General features: G+C 50.4%; 1 protein-coding gene across 7 annotated transcripts in view; it reads right to left on the bottom strand.

Annotated features, from left to right (window-relative positions):
- Nucleotides 1-20,279, bottom strand: part of sema5ba (sema domain, seven thrombospondin repeats (type 1 and type 1-like), transmembrane domain (TM) and short cytoplasmic domain, (semaphorin) 5Ba) — a 128,424-nt gene that overhangs the window by 95,867 nt on the left and 12,278 nt on the right. The window contains exon 2 of one of the 7 annotated variants that reach the window (XM_047337329.1): nucleotides 6,825-6,889. The exons of the other annotated variants lie outside the window; for them this stretch is intronic. The gene's annotated coding sequence lies outside the window, so the exon portion shown is untranslated. The remainder of the gene's footprint in view (nucleotides 1-6,824; nucleotides 6,890-20,279) is intronic. 7 annotated transcript variants of the gene reach the window in all.

The raw sequence follows: 20,279 nt of genomic DNA, 5'->3' as shown, positions 1-20,279 counted from the left end.
GATCAAGCTGAGCTGTGAATTACAGGCTTCGGCGTTGGATATCTTCATCTCAGGGTGGGTGTGTGTGTGTGTGTGTGTGGATTGGTTTTATAATAAGCCAGAGTCTTGAGCATCCGAGTTGTCCTCTCCGGTGAGCAACGTGAACTCACTCACTCACTCACACACACACACACACACACACACACACACACACACACACACACACACACACACACACACACACACACACACACACACACACACACACACACACACACACACACACACACACACACACACACACACACACACACACACACACACACACACACCTCCTCGGCCCCAAACCTCAGAGTAATTAATTCTGCAAAGGAACCTAATTCTACCAGAAAAGAGGTCATCATGTGCAAGAACAAGGATTACATGTAATCCCATTTTGATGCTGATGGGAATGTACCTTCGTTCTTTTTCTTTTTAAATGGCATGACGAAGAGAGAGGGCTGAAATAAAAATCCAGATTCCCTCAAGGTTTTGCGCGAGAGCGCATACAAAGTAGGGCTGGGACGACAGGGCCAGTCTTGTTTTGTGCGGCCGGCCTTGCAGCTTTGTACGTGTGTGCTATGATTGGTATTACTTGGGGGTTTCTGATGGTTCACCCAGAGCCATAGCAGACATGAACTCCAGAAACATTTTGTGTGACGCGCGTGACGAAACGCAGCAGCAGGTCGTATGTTCAGACGCGACCACGACGGCAGAAACACAGAATAGAAAGAGAATATGTCCATAACGTTATGGACAGGGGGTGGCTCCTGGATTTCCTGCCTCATTCTCACATGGACTCAATCAGACCCCGATTGTCCGGGGGGGCCGGCAGGAAAAGTTCCACAAGGGACATTTGCCGTTGTCACATACAGCCCCTCCGGAAACGCTCTGGACAATATCCTGACTTCAGTGCACGTGTGAAAGCATCTCCTGCAATCCGAGTGTTCAGATGTCCATGTTGGCTGACGAAGCGGCCGTGACACTGATTTAACCATTGAGACCTGCATGTACACATGCAATCTGTGGAGCGGATCTCATTACCCGGACGTCTGTCAGCCGATAACGAGAGCGCGCGTTCGACGCCCCGAGCGTTAAATTGTCTCTCGTGCCATCGATCCGTCTCCGACTCTAAATGAAACTAAAGAGAACCGGGAGGCGTCTCGGCGCCGGAGACAGAGATAAGACGCGATGTCGTCGCCGGCGTCAAAGCTCAAATCACACTGCGTCCACATGGGAAGGGTCACGTTTCCTCATCTGTCCCTGCCGAGAGAACTGTGGACAAAATGTCAGCGCTAATTAAACTTGTGCGTTCGCCACGCATCCGATGATGGAAAGAGATTTTTCTTTTTTCTCTATTCATCCTCACAACACGGTTCCACATCGCAGCCTCCCCCATCACAGATGAGTGACGGGGGAGGAGAGACGCGCTTATCTGAGCCCAACTCCCGACTAAGAAGGTGCTTTGATTAAAAAAAAAACGGATTCGACCTTTTCCACGGTGACGCTCGCAGACATTTATTTGGCTTGACAAAGGAACCCCCCTACCACCCACCCACCCAACCCCCTCCCCGGAAAGACCACACAACCTGATGTCGAAGCTCTGCATCCGTAATTCGATCCAATGATCAAAACCACGTCACTGACGTATATTGAGCCGAGACTGACGGCCGTCAATTTCCTTATTATCATCTTTGAGCATCAAGATATTCCTTTGATGTGTTTTTATTTTTTTTATTTTTTTCCCCCCTTGCTTTGGCTTTTCAAATCCAACTGTCTTAGAATACCTTTGTAATGGAAATGGATAATAATAAGGTTTTTTCCCAGAGGGGTTAATCAAACCTATTGTTCTCCGGGAATGAAAAGACGTGAAAAGAGGTGAAAGGGAACTGATTGTGTCGAGAGAGAGAGAGAGAAGAAAGAGAGACGTGGTGTGCTTTTCTCTTTCCTGCGATTCCTCCCCGATACGGGAAGTGATTTATTTTGACAGCTCCCTCATTGAATTTGAGTTTTAATTCAAGCGAAAAAAGTCTTTGTAGTGAGCTCAACAAGAGGCGTCAAACAAGGAGCGGGCACGGATTGGAGTGATTACAAAGATAAGGACAAGTAAAGAGCTAAACAACAAAACGATGGCCAGTTAACGAACGCAGCGATAGAAAATCAAAAAAAAAAGCAGCTGCGAGTGAGCCGCTGGCCGAGGGCCTGGTGGGTGGGATGGGACCCCGCGGAGGAGGAGAGGCCACCGCCCGGCTCTATAATTAGCCAGCGCACAAGTGCCACTAATCCCTCACGGGACGACGAGGCGGCACACAGCAGGTCCGCGGCCAGGAGCCCGCAGCTGACCGGCTGAGGAGAACGTCAGAGACGCGTCCCCCCGCTGAGGAGACGGCCCAGTTCCGCTCTGTGTACACGACTCAGGTGCCGGCCCCCCCGAAATAAATGGAGGGTTTCCAATAGGATTTAGGAGATGTTAACACGTTAAAGCTGGATGTATACGTGTGTGTGTGTGTGTGTGTGTGTGTGTGTGTGTGCCCGAGGGGCTTACAGGGCATAGGACCACGAGTCGGAGCCACGACACGCTGACTGTTTTCTTCCAGATATTTCTCAACAGAGTATTTTTGGAGATGTCAAAATTACAGCAAGATTAAGTGGTGAGCATCTGTGTGAATTCTGTGAGCAGTCAATACTTATAGTGCCAATGCAGGAATGCAGCGTTCTCTTTATATAACAGAGTAGAGACGCAGGTGTGGTGGACGGGCGCATCGCACATCTGGCCAAAGACTGGATTCCCTTCAGGGACCAGTCGAGTCAAGTCAGTTTTAATTCATGTAGGGCTCAAAAACGACGTATTAACCCCAAAGGGCAATATGAACATCGTCCATCCTTATGGTGCGCTCACACGAGCTGCAAATTGAGGATAAGTCGCGTTTGATCGCGCGAGTAAACCCAACCCCGAGTGGCCGGAAAGGCTCAGTCGCCGAGCGCTCCGTCAGCAGCAACTTGAAAGAACAGGATCCGTGTTTATCAGGTGATGAATCCTGAGGCGGTTTCCTTGTCGGTTTGTTTTTTTATATTTGTGATAAAGTTGCTCTGACCGATAAATCTACTAACTGACGGCGGCTGGCACCTGGTGCTCCGCAGCAGACGCGTGCGAGCTCATAACATTTAATGACCTTGTTTTTTGGAGTTTTGGGGGATTTGTGTGTTTTTCCAAACGGCCTCAGACGACACGTGCACATAATCAGTAAGTACGACCATCGAACAATTATCCAAAAGCAAAGAAAAATCGGAAGCTGTTTGAATAGTCGAGTTAAGTCCTGGGAGCAGCACTAGTAAGAGCAGCTTTCCAACTTTTCAGGGGCCGCGAGCAGCGTGAGAGGTACACTCACCGAGCACTCCGGAGCGCCGGCGCGCTAATTTAGTCACGCTTTATCCAACCAGCCAATCGCCTGGCGGCTGTGCAATGGATAATATCATGCAGATACACGTCAACGGGGACCGGAATCCCAGTTTCCGACTTCTAAATAGTATTAGTGTGGCGTTTTCTAATGAAGTGCTTGGAGTATAGTTTGAATCAGCGTCGCTCTGCACACTCATAAACCATTTATATTCCACGGCAAGCTTTGTGGGAGAAACTCTATCAGAAGACAGTGAGTCTGACAGATTTATATGTTGTCACAGCCTCTTCCCTCTCAGACAGGCAGCATCAGCATCAGCATCAGCATCAGCCTCGGCCTCGGCCTCCAGCCCTGGAGTTGCCGTGGAAGACAGCTAATCATTAGCCAGTTAGCCTCCATTATGGCCTGGGATCCAGGCCTGGTGATAAAGAACCGAAAGGACTCGGGGGCTCGCGGCTTAATGATCCGAAGATCAGCGCGGGATTTACGGGCTCAGGGTTTTCCACCACAAGCCCCCCGGACAAAAGCCTTCTCCCTTCCTTCGTCTCCGTCCGGCGGAGGGATCGAGTTCATAAAACCCATGAAACAATGTCGGGTAAAAGGAAGGAAAATCTCCCACCTATCGTGGAGAGGGTAAAATGAAATGGAGACATCAATCAACCGATGCAAAGCGTCCCAGTTGATCGGATGATGAATAAAGGCCGAGGTGCCGCGAACAGAAACATTTTCACACGCTGGGTAGTTCACAGCACCTTCAGCGGCCGTCTTGTTAGGTTTTTCTTTGAAGGGTTTGACATCGCCGCGCGTGGTGAACTCTGAAACTTATGGCCGTTTGGTGACAAACTTGATTCAACCTCCATCCAGTCTCAGGCCCAGAGGATCCGCCCTGATCGCTCTTTGTCGAGTCTACGCCACCTGCTTGGTAAAAATCACCCAGTGGCTCGCGGCGGGCGCCATCCGCGACCGACAGACACGTTGATGTGCTGCAAGCAGTTGGCAACAGCCGAAATCTCTGACAACACAGACCCGCTAGTGTCTCAGATCAGGACAAAAGACGCCGCCAGTGCAAACCGCGTATCTCCAGTTCTTTCTTCTTCCCAGGACGGTGCACCTGCTCGTTACTTTACGTCTTAAAGAAAGACCATTGTTCTTAGTGTGTTTTTGGAGCATCCAGCTATTGGCTATTCAATTTGGCTCCTCCATTCCGCCTCCGTGCGACACGCTGGTATAAAAAGAAAAATGCAAATTAGCCATGGGATATTACAAGCGTCCTGATTGCATATCACCCGGCGTGTCATATGAAAACCCTTTCCTTCCCATATCCATGTCACAACCATCGACTGTATGCAAAAATGGACGAAGTCACTGGGTCAACAGTTCACAAACCATGGGGGGACGTCGCGGGGGGGTCGCCGCTCGTATCACCCGTGCTTCACGAGAGGCTATTTCCCCCCACAAAGACCCGACCGCTGCTGTAGCGTCCCCGAGGGGTGGGAACCGAAAAATTGACAGAAGCTGACGGGGAATGGCTGAGTAGCAGTTAAAAGAATACATTAAAAAAATCCGGGTGTGGGTGTAATGGATGAACGCACAGAGAAGTGGGCGTGGAAACGTTCCCGACTCCGCTTATCGGATCCAGGATTTCCGAGAGCCGGGAGATGACATCATCGCCTGGCATCGTGTTTTTAAGGGGTTACGTCACATCGGCCTCGGTCGGGAGTGATTTTTTAACTCATCTCAGGAGACCCCCTCTCCATCGCCGTCACCCCCCCCCCCCCCCCCTGCCCCGTCGTGGTGTGAATGCCTCCTCTGTGGAACAGGCCAAGGATCTGCCATGCAGCCCCTCTCTTTGTGAGCTGAATGGGCACGGCTCCGCCACGTCCTTAAAGCGCCCTAATGTACCGTGGCCGCACCACAAAGGCAGCGTGGTAATTTGCCAAGGATAATGACGCTCCCTTAATTCGGCCCTAGGGGCCACAAAACAGAAACCTTTAGCGAGAATCCCCCATCCAGGGATGAGTCCCATTTTTTTTCCTTCTGCTAGGTCTCTTTCTCCCTCCCAGTCCAACCCCTTCTCTCTCTTACTGACCTGAAAGGAACTTGTTTTCTTCCGGCTCATTGTCATCCTAAACTCAATATCGGCAAACAGCAGCGGGGCTCGGAGGGGACGACATGCCAACCCCACGACCCGAGGGCCCCCGATCCCCTCGTCCACCTCCCGGAGGAGAGAGGCCCAGAGAGCAGCCGCCGTCTCCAACGACAACATATCAGGGAAAAAGACGTTTGGGCCACAAATTCAATCGGGCGGAGCACGTGGAAGGAGACAAGTGCCGCGCGACAACAGAAACATAAGCAAATGCCAGGGCCTGGCCTTCGGGGGGGATGTTCAATACGGCGGGTGAGGCGTGGGTGAGATTGGAGGAGAGTGGTCCTGCGCTTTTCACGATGAATTGGCCGGTGCTCCTCCAGACGGCCTGTTTTTAGTTTTTTGGCAGTGAAAGGTTTGTTTGGTGAGTTAAACATTCAGTCCCACAAAGAGCAGGGTCCGTGTTTATTCAAGGCCGAAATCAGGGGATACATCAAGAGATTTCTTTCAATATTTGTGACATTGTAACCCGTAAATCATATAACGCTGATGGCGGCTTGTACCTGATAATCTGCAGCAGATAAATGAGGGATTATAACATTTAATGATCTTGGGGGGTTTTTTTGTGGCTCGGGGGCTCTAGGCAAGATGTCCACATTCTCACATCTGATGTTTGCTCAAGTAATCTCTACTTATGCCTGAAGGAAGAGTCAGAATTAAGATGTTTCACGAAACAATGACTCGTATTGCACACATCTTCAGGTGGGTTATCGTAGATGGGGATTAACACTGGTACTAAAACGCCGGCGTGGACGGAGATCCCTTCCGTTTTAAAACCCAAAACTTTGGAGTGTGGATGCGGACGTGGCGGCACTTCTCTGGAGATGCTCTTCAGACTGTGATGTAAGGTGTATGGTTTTTGGAGCACCGGGGGTGTGGGACTATGTTGCACCTCAGTAGTGAGGCATTTGAGTGATTCTCATGATCGCATTCAGAGGGCGAGCGAGAGAGAGAGGAAAGGTAAAACTCATCCATTAACATGAAGTCCCTCCGCCCCGCCACCTCTCCCGCCTATCCTCCCGTCTCTTCCGGGGGGGGGGGGGGGGTTAAAGACTAAAGACCAAACCTTAATCGGAGAGATATCCATGAGACCAGACGGAAGTGCCAGCAAAACTGAGCAAGTTTTTTTTTTGTTTTTTTTCGGAAATTCAGGCAAAAGATGAAAAAAAAAAAAAAAAAAACTTATGGAAGAAATGCCCGAAAGTGACAAGTAAAAGTTGTGAGTGGGAAAAAAAGAAGAAGATGAAAGTCAAAGTACTCACCAGCTTAGCATCACTGGGGCGCGGGGCCGGGGCTGAGGGGGCCGCCTGTCCTTTACAAACTGATTCTGGAAGAAGGCAGAGAGAGAGAGAGAGGAGGGGGATGGGTGAGTGGCTTCACTTGCTGCTGCTCGCCTCCCTCTCATGAGCCGGCGCTCTCGTAAACAAACCGCCAACTTTTTTCAATGAGGCGGAGGCGGCGGAGCAGGAATGGCATTTAAACAGAGACTTGAGGGGATCCGGGGGGGGGGGGGGGGGGGGGGGGGGGGGGGGGGGGGCTGCGAGATGCCTTCACGCCGAGCGAAGGTCAATAACAAACCTGTGCAAAGTTCTGTGCAGTTCAGTGCTGCAACCAACGGTTGTTTTCATTATCCATTAATCTGAAGATTATTTTCTCCATTGATTCAGTGACATATTATCATATGTCTATAATTCGAGTTATGGAAGCATGTATGAGTACAGTATCTGTCATAGAAAAACGGGAAATGAGCCTCACTAGTCTACAAAAGATTTTCTTTCTCGATATGTTACCAAAGGTACCAGGGCTGCGACTTACCATCAACAACTAACTAATTATTTTCGAAGTTTGCGAAGGAACCAGAACATATTCACACTGACGAAGGAGAAATCAGAGAATTTTGACCTTTTTTTGGGGTTTTCATAAAAACTACTTGAACAGATTGATCGATTATCCAAATAGTGGCCGGTTCGTTTGGTGGTCGATAACTAATCGATTAATGCAGTTCACACACATTTAGCGCCAAACAGCGATGTGACCTCAGAGGACCTGTGTTGCTCCGCTGTCCCGAGGCGAGCGGACGCACCCTGATCGCGTTGAATCACACACTCAGATGCTGATACGCGGGGTGGGGGGGGGAGGGGTGACCACGCCGGGTTCCCCAAGCTTTTTGATCTCGACCGCCACTGAGCAAATTGGAAACAAATAGCCCCGGGCCTGGTTTCTACGGCAACCGGAAAGGGGCGGCTCAGAATGCGTCAAACTGCCCCGGAGGATGCGACGCGCTGTGACCTGCTGCTTCCTGCTGCGGCCGGCGACGGTGGATGAAAGAACGGGGATTGATTGCCGTCACCCGAGCGCCCCAGGGAAGGCCGGGCGCTTCTCCTCGGACGGCACGGTACGATCGATTGTGTGTCCAAATAGCTGCAAAACTCGTTGCCGCGGAAGATGACAAAAAAAATGCACTCAACAACCTCTGACAGCTGCGAATTCACTATCGATGAAGAGGCTTCGCACAATGAGCCCAAAAGTGATTTCAGATCAACGTATATTGACGGAAAAGCACTGACACGCAGCCAATTCTCCCACCGGATTATTCTTGTCACGTTTTGCTTCAAAGCTGTCAATTCTTTTTGGGCTTTATCAAAATTATCGTCTTCTAATAGTCGAGATTCCTTCCAGCAGATTCTGCGGGCGGCCACAGAGGCAGGTAGAGGCAGTAAAGGGGATTTTCTACGGAGCTAAGCTGAGAATTTAGGGGCTGAGCAGCGGGAAGTGTCCACTCAGACAAAGAACACACAAAAAAAAACACCTCCCCATAATCTCCAATGTCGTTGGGGGATCAGGCTTTGTTCACTGCAGCAAGTGAGGAGGAAGAATTCTCATAAACTACTAAAGTCTCCGACCTTTAGTCTCACACACACACACACACACACACACACACACACACACACACACGTCACCTTGTGCGTGTGTGTGCGTGCTCATGGCGCGCGGTGAACTTGAAGCGCTCTCTAACCAACAGTTCTTCTGATACCAGCGTGATGCCGAGCCGTTCAGACGTCTCGTGCTCCCAATCTGGAACTTTTATTTTTTTTGCCTGTTCCCTGATTTCCGGCCCATAAGAGGATCGTTGTCGACAGACGCCTGTCGTGATCCGGCTGCGAACCAAACTCAAATCCTCCCCTTTTAAGCCGCAGTGACTGGTAACCCAATCAGAGGGTTTCACGCGGTGAAGAGGCGTGTTTTAAGAAAAAACTGCAGTAGGTTCGCAACTCGGGGCAGCGAAAGGAAATATGTCCAATTACGGGCAAATTGCTGCCCGCAGCTCTCCGGTTCACGTCCGACAGAAGCGGCAGGCGGTCGCTGAACAAACCTTTAGTGCTGCGAAGGCGCCGGCGGTCGAACGCAGCAGCAAGGACACGCTCCGTGATACAAACAATGGCCCGGCTGAGACGCAAACAGGAATCTTCAGACATCGTCTGAAATTTGGCTTTGCAACATAAAACGGCTCTGTGGTCACGCCAACTTTCAAGGTCTCCTTTCGTCGTCCACGATGTAAAGACAGCCGATGAATGAATAACCGCCTGTCGAAAATCTTGACGACTCAATGAGCTGACTGACGGACGGGGTGACTGACACGGTGGGAAGTCTCACCCGGGTCGTGCAATGAGCAGTGAAGGTCACATTGAAGTGGGGGCTTTTTTTTTATTCAACCAAATTTCACAAACGGTTTTCTGAAACGAAAACTAAAATCGTAGAACCAGTAAAACATCCCCCGCACCATCACACCACCACCAGCCGGAACGTTCTCATCGCCGGGGCGTTTCCACCTGCGGAGCTGCCACCCACCGTGGCGGCGACTATTATGCGGAAGAATCCCAGGAGGTCGGCACTTTCAGAAATACTCAAATGCCACGGTCAAAGTTACTGGGATCGAAAGATGATTTCCTTCGTTCCCGACACCCGATGTGAACAGTCGCCGAAGCTCCTGATTGGCATCTGCGGGATTTTATGCAGTGCACCGCCGACACGCGCCACCGGCTGTGCGGTTGCAGGAGCACGCAGATGTGCAGGCGTTCCTAATAAAGTGGCCGGTGAGTGAACACGCATGCCGTTCCACTTCGGCCGATCGAGTAAAATGCACTGAACATTTTCGAAAATTGCAATTCTACAAGGCGGCGGCGGATTCCCGTAGAGCAACAGAAGAAGAGCACGCCGGGCTTCTCTCTGCTCAGCTGCAACGATGACTCCGGTGGAATGAGCCCGTTCCAAATGAACTCGAGTGCAATTTGTGCACTTTTTCCGCGTACTGACTCTCATCCGCACGCAGACAACTTTTTGGAGTTTCTTCTGTGTAATGTGCGTGCACCAGAAACAACAACAGCAATGGCGGCTATATATGCCACTCTCTGTCCATTTCATTGGCACGGCCGGGCTACATGTAGACCACACATGCTCCTTTGAGAGATTTGAAGTCTTTTTTGGTTTTCTTGTCTGGACTTAGAGTTTGCAAGACGAAACGTCGGGAGGGGAAAATGTGCGTTAAAAATAGGTGCGGTATTAGTGTGGATAAGGTGTTGAGCTGATGAATGTAAACTCATTGTTATCAACTGAGTTTTATCTCTGTCACTGGCTGCTACAGGGACAGACAGTGAATCTCTCTCACTCACACACACACACACACACACACACACACACACACACACACACACACACACACACACACACACACACACACACACACACACACACACACACACACACACACACACACACACACACACACACGGAATGCATGCTGCGTCCCAAAAGGTCGAGTCGTACAGACGAGGCGGTTTAACTTGCACAACATGAAACCATGGCACCACGTTTGACGGACAAAGTCATCCATTACCCGTGTTATTCCGCTCTCCCCCCCCCCCCCCCCCCCCCCCCGCGTCTCTACAGCGCCGGCGGTGGCATGCTGGCCCAGGTTTCCAAGCCCCTGTCTCGCACGACCTTGGGCTTTCCATCATAGCACTTGACACCTGTTTATACGCGGCACGACCTCTGACCCCCCCCCCCCCCCCCCCCCCCCCCCCCCCCCCCCCCCCCCCCGGGTTAGAGGAGGGGGCACTTTTGTTATTACCAGAGTGGTGACGAACGGCTCAAAAAGGTCAAAGCTAAAATGCAAACACAAGGGCCGAGCTTTAAGGCCGCGGAGGGAATACAAAACATCACTCATGTAAATGGGGGCACGACGGGTGTTCGTGTCCACGCGCCCACACATCCGCACCTCCGTTTATATACTGTACGTGTTATATAACGCGTGTTGTTCCTGTGCTCGCGTCTTCTTGAAAAGCAAATTTCCAGACCACGTTGCCGCGCATTCGGCTAAAAAGATGGCAACTAAACCACAAGATTAGGGCAAACAGGCGATACGGGATCCTTCATGGGAAAGAACGCTGTTCCGGTTTGTTCTAATTGACGTCCATTTGAATTATTATCCAGTATTTTCATGGTCCCGGCGACATGTCTCTGCGTCACAGCGGTCCTCCTGGGGCTGCGGATTAGTTTGCCACATGGCGTTAAGGAGGGTTACACAACTGGATATATTTTTAACAATATCAAGTGACTGAGCCGCGTACCCACTGCACCGCTGCCGGGGCGTGCTTCTGTGTCCTCCGTGTGCTTCGGCCCGCGGTAGAAGGCCTGCTGGCGTTCACGCGCCTGCAAGTGAACTCGGCCGTTCCAATTAGAGCTCGCCGCGTCGCTGCGGAGCGGAGTGCGCCGCCGAAGGGGGATTGAATCGTCGGCCGGCGGCGGCGGCGGCAGCGGCCCTCGGATCCGGGCCAACGTTACACTTATCAAGCTGAATATTGATCCACACATCCCCAAACACTGCGCCGCAGCCAAATGGCCGTGCCAGTCTTGCCAAGCCAGCAGGATGGGACCTGCGTCCATTTCCACTTAAACAAACATGACGAATACGCGCTCGCTTCGTCCCTTTATCTCGTTCTGCCTTTCAGCCCTAATTGGCCGAGAGAGCGAGCGTGACGCGACTCCTGAGCGTGCGTTAAAAGCGAGCGACTGCGTTCGCCTCCACAATGTGCTTTGCATTGCAAACGCATATTCTTGAACGCAGAACATTTACATAATGGTACTGTCAGGCTTGGTCAGGAACGAAAAAACAAACTCGAGGCCGAACATCGGCGAGACAGGAGCCTCCGCAATGTTTCAGAAAGAGTCTAATCCTCACACACACACACACACACACACACACACGCGCGCTGCGGGGAAAATGAATCCTTCCTCTTCTTTTTCATTTTTTAAACGTGAACAACACAGACACCGACACGACAGACCCACTGGATCACTGGGTTCGGCGTCAGAGAGCCACTTCCCATTTTGGATTCATTTCTAAGATGTTGAAATATCCTAATTCTGCTTTTTTCTTTTGCTCAGTCTGAGCCAATCTTTTATTAAATCTTATGTCTTCACTTTTTTTTTTCCTTTAGTGTCACATCCCCAAAGTAAAAAATTCATGCACGTCACTTAACTACGGCAAATGTGGACGAGTTCTATGAAGATCAGTGATTGAATTTTAGAGGTAAACAAGTTATTTTCTGTGCTTATTGCAAAAAGTAGTCAGAAGCTAAACATCCATTCATTCTGGATCCAGCGCCCCGATGGCAAAATACCCCAAACTGTGAGAATCTCCCCTCAAACATCTTTTTTGATACTTAAGAAAAGTGCTTTTTCATTTGGGCACTGTCACTTTCAGCAGTGAGAAGTAGTTGCGTCGAGTTAACGGAGGAAAATGATGTTGTGAACACCTGTTATTTTTAATTTGTGTTATTTATCCAGGAAACATTGTAGTTCCGCCCCTCCTCTCACTTCGTCTCCTCTCTTTCCGCCCCCGCAGCCAATCAAATGCGACGAGCGATCTCAACCTGATCGTGTGAGTTCAAGTTCGCATTATGGCGTTTTCGCTCCCAGCAATTCAAAGCAAAAGCAGTGTTAGAAATAAAAAGGTCACCGAGTCTAAACGCGCACACACCAGTGCGGGGGGCTCCGAGAGACGGCGGATCCAATGACGACATCGATGCCGGATTTGACAAAGAAGCGGTCGAACCTCGCAACCTATAGATCGCGGGGGTCAGATCTATGAACCAGGGGTCAACAGATATGGATAATGAGAAAGTGTTAACCCGGCTGCCGTCCGTCCGCCCCCCTCGTTATCCGAAACACTTGATCTCCGTCTCCCCCCTCTCACTTTTCATCTACCTCGCGTTCCCCGGCGGAAGGGAAGGCTACCGACGGCAGCCGCGCCATTGAAAACGTGCTACATCCCCCGACGCTGTGGGACGGAGAGCGGCTGCACTCGGACGGAGATGGCGCTTTTAATGCGGCGGCGAAGAGCGTGCTCCTTTTCTCAGGAGGGCGACCTCGTGTGTGGCAGCGGCGGGACAAGAAGAATAACCCGTTGGCAGGTGTAGGGGCCCCCGCGGATGATGGAGCCGGAGGGGCCACGGGGGGGGGAATTATTTATCAAGCGCCGGCTTCCAGAGAGTGAGAGAGAGGGGGAGAGAAAAGGAGAACGCTCCCGTCTTTTCCCCGTTGGTCAGACGCCATCGAGGGAAAGGAAGTGGAGCTGAGCAGAAGCAGCAACTATCACCCGGAACCGAGGAAGAAAGGCAGAGAGTGGGCGATGAGGAGGAGGAGGAGGAGGAGGAGGAGGGAACGAGAGGGGCCGACAGGGGAAGGGCGCACTGCAGCACCACGCAAAGATCCAGAGGAAGACACATCTTTGGGGAGAACCTGCCTGCAGAAGTCTCACACTGTACAGAAGTCAAATTCAAACGGCTGTATTACGGCAGCCAGAAGCCTTTTCAGCTGCTGAAGCTGCACAGCTTCTTCTTCTTTTCTCTCTCTCTCTCTCTCTCTACCCTCGACCATGTGAATTACCAGTAGAAAAAAATTGAGTGACACGTTCCCGTCGGCCTAATGCATCGTGCATTGAGCGAACCCAGCTCCCAGTCTCTCTCTGTCTCTCAGTGTCATGACGCCGGCAAGGAGCTCTGAACGACACCCATATATGGAAACGAGCGGAGAATCAGAATGAACTCTGCCAGGGAGCGACCGAACATGACGCGGGGGTCTGACCTTTTAGAGCCCCCCCCCCCGCCCGCCCGCCCGCCGACGTCTCCGGGGCTTCAAATAATCCCTGGAAAAAAAAAAAAATCGAGGGAAAATATGCGACCGTGCAAACATGACGCCCACATGCGACGGTTCAACCTGTCGGCCCCAATCCACACCGCCACATTTCTGGTTTCCGCCGGATCGTGGCGCCTGCGTGGCCTGTAGCTCGCTGTGCCGCTCGTCCTCAAGGTGTCTGGGCTCTGAAACGTTGAAACATTGATACCCCCCCCCCTCCACCAAGCTGCCGCCACAACTTTGGAAGCACAGTTGTTTTATATATATATATATATATATATATATATATATATATATAATATTTTGAAGCATTAACATTTCAACTTCTTTACCTTGTACAGCCCGTGGGCTTGAAAAGCTGCTTCTGTTATATTTCTGTGGAGGACTGCACCTGTGGATTCGCAGCGGTTAAAGTAGGAGTGACTCAGACTCACGCCCCCCCCCCCCCCCCGAAAAATTGTCCAAACGCATCATACTGTCCATAGAAACAGCTCAAACCACTCCTGCAGCCTAAATCGCTCGATCCCTATTCGTTTGGCATGTTCCAAACATGAATCGTTTCAATATGAAATCAGTAAAAACAAATTCCAGAAGAGCGATGGAGCTGTGAAGACCCCACTGTGCAAAGACAGACGTGGTGTATGTACTGTAGTAAGTTAGTTCAGCTTGAGCCTGACCGGTATGGATATTTGGGTTCAGATGACGATATTGGGGAGTAAAAGAATGTCCTAATATAAATATATATATTATTATTTTTAGCTTTTCTTTTGAATGGCAATACTTCCCAAGATCTCATTATGGATCCCTAACGACAAAGAAATGCCATTGAAGCTTAAATGTAGATTTTATTCTAAAAGAAAAACAAATAAGCAAATATATAATATTCAAACTCTTGTGTTTCTGGTAATTCCGTAAAATAAAGGTTTTCATATCTGCGGACATAAACGTCGAGACCAGTAGGTCTGGGAAAGGCCGATTTTTCTTTTCATCCAACCGGTGACTCGGTCGGGCTCCCCTCCGATACTCTTTGTCTTTTGTAAAGTGTCCCGAGCTCATGCTATATCTTCCAAAGCGGCACATGGTGTAAGTTGAGCGCTTTGGGTACTTGAAAAGCTCTTTATAAATCCAATACATTATCGCTATTATTATTAAGTGCATTTATTGGCACGAGATTGGTGCCAAAGCGGTGGACTGCCACATTTCTGAAGACGACTTCACCGTTTAAAATCCGCTGTCGCAGCCGTTAAAATCCAAGGTGACTGTGCCGCGCTGCGAAGGGACCGGGCCGAAATCAGCTTTTTAAGATCCACCTTTCAAGCCCACAGGCTGGGAACACTTGACGCCCGACAGATTCATTTTCGCTATTTTCCTTTTTTAACTCTGCTTCGGGAGTTCTGCAGAAAGAACGGCCACTCATCCAACCCGAGAGAGGCTCCGGCTCCTCCGGTTGACGTAAACAGACCCTGCATTCACACACACACACACACACACACACACACACACTGAGTCCGACGAGAAGGAGCAAGAAGGGATGAAAAAAATCAAAGAAGGCCTACCACCTTCTTGACAACTAAACCCAAACACAATCACTCCGGGGTCGACAGCCGGGGTTGAGTGAGGGATTCACGTGGAGGGAGAGCGGGACTGATGGAGCGGGGGCCGGAGGTGATCCGTCTTCCTGAGCCGGGGCCTGATGAGGTGGACGCACAAGTGCACCACGCGTCTGGTTCTCATCAATGGAAATTCCACCTGGAGCGGAGGCTGGGAAGAGCCGGGGGGGATCGGAAAGTGGAGAAACATTTGTAGGCAAAGGAGAGAGAGAGACGTCAACACCCGAGAATGAAAGGAAGCCCCCCCCCACCCCCCCCCCCGAAACGGGAGGCGTGAGGAATTAAGAAGCGGCTCCTGATGATGAGGATGATGCACAGTGAACAGGGGAGGAGAAGAGACAAGGAAGGGGCATGAGACGGCTCGAAGTTTAAAACACAAGAGCAGATGGAAACCCCCCCATTCATCGCCGGGCTGTGACGATGCAGCTGAAGAGAAGAGAGTGGCAGGCGACCAGTGTCTTTAACCAGACCCTCCTCCTCCTCCTCCTCCCCCCTGACTCCCTCTCTCTTGGGGGGCGTCGCGCGCCAAGACCACTGGATGAAGATGTTCGGCGTTTAGCGCGCCGCCGCGACAGACTCGTTCATTATCAACTCTCTCTCGAAGAAGAAGCGGAAGTGCTCAGCGACTGAGATTGACGGATTCAGGCGACACGGTTAGACCCAGTCAAAGAGGCTGTCAAGGAGAAAGGGGCAAAGCACCAAAGCGCGTCCGAACGCGCCCGAGCACTGCAGTGTCGGTTCACGGTCCCATTTCCAACTCGCCCAGAAGAAAGGGTTTGAGCCAACGCAACGCGACGGGCTCACTTTCTGACAAGGCCCTGATGAGACTCCAGGTGCATCCTCTGGAGAACCTGCACAACATGAGGCCGTTTGCAAAGTGATACAGAATTGAATTCAGGTTTCGTCAGGCAGGCGGATGAAACGCATTCCTTCCGCACGGCAACAAAGTCAGAAACTCTGGAGGCGGCCGATCAAGGCTCACTGCCTCGGATGAGACCCTCGCCAATGTTGCCTCCGACCTTTATTCAATCTCAGATTCATCACAGAGTCACATGACCGGTGTTCTTGAGGACACAGAGGCCTGGACTCATCTTTAAAAAACAAACAAAAAAACATGCACTCCACAATATTGGGTCTGGACATTTTTTTCCGGGGGCGTACGCAGTTTGCACAGAACGCAGAAGGAGATTGTCTGAGTCCGACGCGTCGACAACTGGGAGAGAACGTCCAGGAACATCCAGGTGAAGTGTCCGCTCGCCGGTTGTGAATCTCACATGGACTCTGACGGCGGTTCGGGGAAAACTGTCCAGAGCAACATTTCGGGGGAAAATTTGCGTTCTCACATACGGGCAACTTTTATAAATCTAGAAAATAAACATCATCAGTTATTAACTAACAATGTTTTAGAAGCTGGAAGCGCAACAGGTTCAGATCCTCCTACACCAGTCGACCCCGTAGTGACGAAGAGCGGACACAGGACATGGGTGTGCAGACACGTCTCATGAGACGCGACACATTACTCTAACTTTGGCAGATAATTAGTGTTCAAGAATATCTCATCGCTTAAAGCTGGAAGAGAAGAACTTTGAGTTTTGGAATTTGATAGGGGTACAGCGGGCATCATTTGAATTCCTCCACTTCATTTCAGTTCCCGTGGCGAAGGACACGCTTTCCCGGTTTCATTTTTTTACCAAAGAAATCTAAATCACCCTAATGAGAAATTTGGCAAAATGTGGATTTAATTAAAGATCTGTATCTGATCGGTGAGTAAGACCAGACTAGACCTTTGATAACGACTCTCAGTACATTCAACGACGCAGAACAGCGGACCGAGGAGTCTGCAGGTCATAAAGCCCCCTGAGGCGAATCTGTGGTTTTAGGCAATATCAATAAAACTGACCTACATTCTCTTGGAGCCGCGAGCAAGAAGCTGATCGGGGGATTTAATAGGAGCCCATTGAACAGTGCGAGTGCCCGTGTGGAAGAGCCACAAGCGACGCGTGGAGGCAGGACGATGTGCCCCGATAACTACCGCAATCAACGCCGGGCCGGGCCCCTTTTTTATTTTTATTCCAGCGCATTTCACAGCAGTGAGGTCCTTCTGCTGCGATCGGAGAGCTGAGTAGCGTCCGCTCGTCGCCCGAGTCGCCAATATGGCTTTTAATACCGATCTAAAGCTACAGCGCTTACGAGTTTACGGAGCCACATCTGCTCAATGGAGGTTTCCTGCGTCGGCCACATGCAGTAAACCGCCGGACGACGTCCTGTAAAGTTATCGTCCGTACGGGTGGTTTCAACGAAATGAGTTCTTTCACTCACACTCTTTTTTACTACTGATGTACTGGACGGTAAATTATGAAGAAACTAGTATATCTGTTCTCCATAAAAACAAAAAAAGACAAGAGCTTCTGCAGCTCTATGACTTTGTCCGACCTCCCCTTGCATCTGATTTGCAGATTCCCGTACGCATTCGCAAACCTTAGTAATGATGCAGATTAGCATAATGCAGATTCTAGGAATTTATAAATCTAACTACGCCCACACACATTGAGATACAGCAACACAACTGTCCATAGAAACACAAATAATATTGCTTCAATAGTGCTGCCTGTGTCATCCCTGCTCACAGATGATGCTTCCTTTTAAAAATCTCGGACCCGTCCTGCGCACTGATTGGCTGTACAGTCGTTGTCGATTCCTCAATATATTTATGCTGCTTGAAATCTCGTCGGAGGACTGCGGGCCTCTTGAATCGCGTCTCTGAAGGGTTCACACGCAGAACTGAATTGTCGACTGCCCATCGACGCCATTTTGGCTCCAATCAGGGGGCTTTAGTCTGCGAGTTCCGACACTTGTTGACGAGTGGAAAATCGCACTAAAAATTGTGCAGTGCGAAATAGTCATATCTATCTCTCTTCACACACACACACACACACACACACACACACACACACACACACACACACACACACACACACACACACACACACACACACACACACACACACACACACACACACACCCCAAAAGAACTGTGAGGACAACGTAGAGGACAAGAGGACGCCGACAGTCGGTGTCCCTGACGTCATCCTCCTGAATGATGCTTTAAGATAATTAATAAAAAACAAAATGAGGTCGTGAATATTCAACTAAAAATAACTCTAGAGCTATTGAATGGCCAACACACGCACGCCAAGAAAAGCATTTGACCTGCTCGATAGCTCTGATGGCTCTGATTCTTTCAGATCGCAGCGCGCGGCGATTGTGAGGATGCTTTTCGAGCGTCTGGTGAAACTAATCCAACAACGACAGAACAAAAGGACCGAAGGCAGACAGCCTCCCCGCTCACACGAATCTCTCGGAGAAAATATGCGGCCACGGGTAAAAACACCAATTTGGATCACCTGCCGGTTTCCTTTGTGATGCGAAAAAACAAATCTCCACACACGCGAGAAAAGACACAAAGTGGCTGACGGCGAGAGAAAGAGACGGACAAAGAGGACACCTGAAGTTAAACACGGCCTAACGACCGAAAAATTGATGCCCCCCCCCCCGAACAGCAGCCCCGTGTTTTATGTCTTGTTTATCCCCCTCTCGCCGCGGAGCACAAGTGGCCCTCTGTCACTTTGGGCCGCCTTAATGAATAGGAGCACGTCTTCAGCAAAGTCAAAGACGCGTGGGCACGGCCCGCCGTCACCGCTGGAGTGTAAATCGCCAGGGCGTCCGGGCGTCGTGCCAGCGGGGGGGTCGGCTGGGGTGGTGGTGGTGGTGGGGGGGGGGGGGGCACGCTGTCGAAAGCGGCAGGGGGCGTCGCGGGGGGCACGGATCAGCCGGAGCGAAGAGAAACAACTCCGCACTTCCCACAGTGTGTGTTTGGCTGCGAAAGACACTAAATGGCAAAAAGAAAAAAAGTATACGGACAACCGCTGAGCTCAGGCAGCGGTTTTGCATAATTTTCATGGTTGGGGCCGCGGCGTGTTTGTTCTAGCTTCGGAAAAACTATTAATGCCAGAGACTGATAACACCATCCTCACAAGTTTGTGGTAAAAGGTGGTTAAGGCCCTTTACCTTCCTGTTTGCACGTGTCAGTGCTGTGTGGAAGAACCCCTGACCCCCACCTCCGTCCAAACTCCTTGGGGGTGAACGTGGAGCGCTGACTGGGAGTCGAGCCGTATCACGCAAGATTATTGCTGGACCTCGCTAATGCTCCGAGGCTGAATGGGAGCGAATCCCTGAGGCCAGGATGAACTTTTTGTGAAAAAAAAGTCAGGTGAAAAGCCTGAACCTGGAGGAGCAGAGAGACTGATGTAACAGAAGATGAATTCAAGGTTTTGTGTAACAATCACTTAAAGGAATATTGTCCGCATTCATCCGGCCGTGCAATCTGGTCTACGTTAGTACGTTCACCTGGACTCAAAGAGGAACTGAAAGGTCGTCAAAGGTCAAAGGTCACTGTGATCTTATTTTAACACAAATGTCTCACGGGATAAAATCATGAAGTGATGACGGCGGAAAGTCATCTTCACTGGGACATAATGTAATGCAAAAAATACATTTCTGGCAGTTATTTCATGCCTCTGTGGCACGAAGGGCAGAAACAGAAGTTTTTCTTATCCAGGAAAAAATTCTCGTGTTTTTCAAGCCCTGAAAAAAACTCAACTTCGACCTTTTACTCGACAAAAAAACAATATCCCATCCGACGACGCCGTCATCAACCTCAAGAAGCCGCGGGGCCAAAAGTTCAGCATCTCCACACAGATGCAGCAAACAACTGAAGGCTGAAATCTATTCATTCTTTCAAGGTGAGCGGAAGACAGACGTCCTCGTGACGTAAGCATTGATCCGTCTCCCTGCGTCACGCATCTGTCCGGCCAGGTGTTTGTGGACAGATCCCACCGCTGTAGTTTTGAT

This window comes from Scophthalmus maximus, chromosome 14, assembly GCF_022379125.1.
Source record: "Scophthalmus maximus strain ysfricsl-2021 chromosome 14, ASM2237912v1, whole genome shotgun sequence".
NCBI lineage: Eukaryota > Metazoa > Chordata > Actinopteri > Pleuronectiformes > Scophthalmidae > Scophthalmus > Scophthalmus maximus.
This window is presented reverse-complemented; position numbering and strand designations above follow the sequence as displayed.